The 2,486-nt window shown below is 40.9% G+C and overlaps 1 pseudogene; it reads right to left on the minus strand.

The window, feature by feature from the left end:
• Window positions 1-528: 528 nt before the first annotated feature.
• LOC137969956 (BTB/POZ domain-containing protein 2-like) overlaps window positions 529-2,486 on the minus strand; it is a 4,027-nt pseudogene continuing 2,069 nt past the window's right edge.

A 2,486-nucleotide genomic window follows, 5' to 3' on the forward strand; every position in this document is an offset into this window, starting at 1 on the left:
CACGCGGTCAGGCAAAGGACTCGACAACAGGAATTGGGGGTATGAGAAGGGAGTGTGGTCCTGTGGTTGGGGCGCTTGCCTTGAAATCCGGAGACTCCCGGGTTCAAGACGTGCTCTGAACACTCGTTGAATTTCATCCTGCACGTAGTCCCTGGTTCAACTTCTCAGCTGCACTTGTAAAAAGCCAACTGGTTTGCCTCCGACCAGTTGAGATTCTTAACAGTTGTTGTTGTTCGTTTCGTTGTGTTTCATTGACCCTGAAAAGACCCTGCGGGGAGCGGTCAATTAAGTATGTATTGTATTGTATTGTATTGTATTGTATTGTACTGTATTGTATTGTATTCTATTGTATTGTATTGTATTGTATTGTATTGTATTGTATTGTATTGTATTGTATTGTATTGTATTGTATATACACAAACTGAAAAGTGGACTGGAAGTAGATGGCAAAAAGTTATTGGCGTGAATACCATTTGTTGACTTTACCAAAGTATTTACTGTTAAATACCACATTGTTACACTGATAAAACAAAGGAGACAGCTTTGTTTAAGGCATTACTTTACACAACGAAGGCTCAGGGTCAACAGAAGCGATTCATACACTCCGCTTATGTCGCATGGCGTGCGGGCGCAAGGATCACTCAGTCCTTGGACCCACACTATTCTCGCCTGTTTCAAACGACCTTCCAAGGATAGTCGGCTCTACGAAATCTTATTTGTATACACAAGACACAAATTCAATGAATAATTTTCTACCAAAACTCAAGATATTGTGCGAGAGGAATTTTCTGGTACCGCCCCCAGATTACAGCAAGGCAATGAATATCATTTACTGGACCCATCCACGCCCTTTACCTTAGCAACAACATTATAAACAGGACAACCTCGGAAATTCCTCCTGGACTGGAGTACAAATGGACAACAAATGGACAACAAAATGGTCAAATCACTTAGCAAATGCAATGAAATCCTTTGCGTCTAAACTAAGTTTAGACAATACTCGTTGTCTGATGGTGTCAAAACACAAATCATTTTATTTCCATAACAGAATGCGCTGTCCTATACGGAAAACGGAAAACGGTTTTCATGCAATTAAGTTTCATTGTTTTTTAAAATCCTTTAAAGAACGACCAACACTCTCAGCTTAAAATGTATTATTCTCTCCATTTTTTCACCATTCAGCACTGAATTTCCAAGTTATTAATCAGAGGTATGGTTAAGATGACTAACGGAAGAGGAAGCCTGGAAACTGGCCTTTTTTCTCTCTTTTCCCATCTCTCATGCTTGTAGTAAACCCTACTCCTGCAGTCTCAAAAGATACTTTCCCTTGTTGACCATACCATGATTGTGGCCCCTTGATGTTTGAAATAATCATTGTATGTCATCCCTGGCTCTAAAATCACCGGAGAGTTGAACAAAACATCAAATCCATAATAGGCATAATCTATGTCTTTTTCACATGAATAAGTTCCAGATGTTTTTACCTGAGATGAACCACGTGTCAAATCAGTAACTTCAGTGGAAACTGTGTACTCACCACCCTCACAGCCGAAATACTGTATTCCCAAAAGACTGATAGTCGTGTCTACCCAAAGGCAGAGAGAATACGAGCGGTAAATATTTCACATAGCATTTGTTGGAGGCTGTATGAAGTGCGTGAATAGCTGACATCGCTTTTCAACACCAAGCCTCGAGGACTGTGCAAATGGCAAAGGGGATGTCAGTACTTTATTGTAGTGCTTCATCATGTCACCAACTTCTTGAAGGTTCAATATGTTGGAGTCAATTACAAACGAAGCAAATTCCATTTGTGACATCAACGGAAATCTTATTTCTTTTAGGATCTCCTCTCCAATGATTCGTCTCTTTGCCTGACCATCCGCAGCTAGCCCTTGTTCCTTACATTTGTGCATGGCCCAGCGATCAACAGCCTTAAACAATTCCACTTCCTTGATATTCAACCTGTCCCTCTTTACCACGGCTAGTACTTAAACACGGAATAACGGAATGATGGAATGCCGGAACGCCGGAATACTTAAACGTGGAACGCCGGAATACTTAAACATGGAACGCCGGAATACTTAAACACGGAACGCCGGAATACTTAAACACGGAACGCCGGAATGAGACAACCACATTTACATTGCTAACTATCTTTTCTCCATTAGAAATGATTCGAATAAAAATCTGGAATTTTTGAGGACTAAGGATAAAGGAAAACACGTTTTTTAGTCACAATGTCCAAGGATTGACAGGCAACCGAATGCAAAGTCACTAGAATAGACTCAACCAAGGGTATTGAAAGTTTACTGAGCTCAAGGTATTAAGGTAATTCCTTAGTATTGCATTGCGCATCCCTACTGCGCACGATTTTCGCGTCATTAGCGCGCGCTCATGAGCACGTGCGCATACAAAACGTAAGAGATTTCGCTCAAACTAAACCCGATAGCGAAATAAATGCTCCTTTTCTCTCAAACGAGCACGGT

The sequence above is a fragment of the Montipora foliosa genome, chromosome 9 (genome assembly GCF_036669935.1).
Source record: "Montipora foliosa isolate CH-2021 chromosome 9, ASM3666993v2, whole genome shotgun sequence".
NCBI lineage: Eukaryota > Metazoa > Cnidaria > Anthozoa > Scleractinia > Acroporidae > Montipora > Montipora foliosa.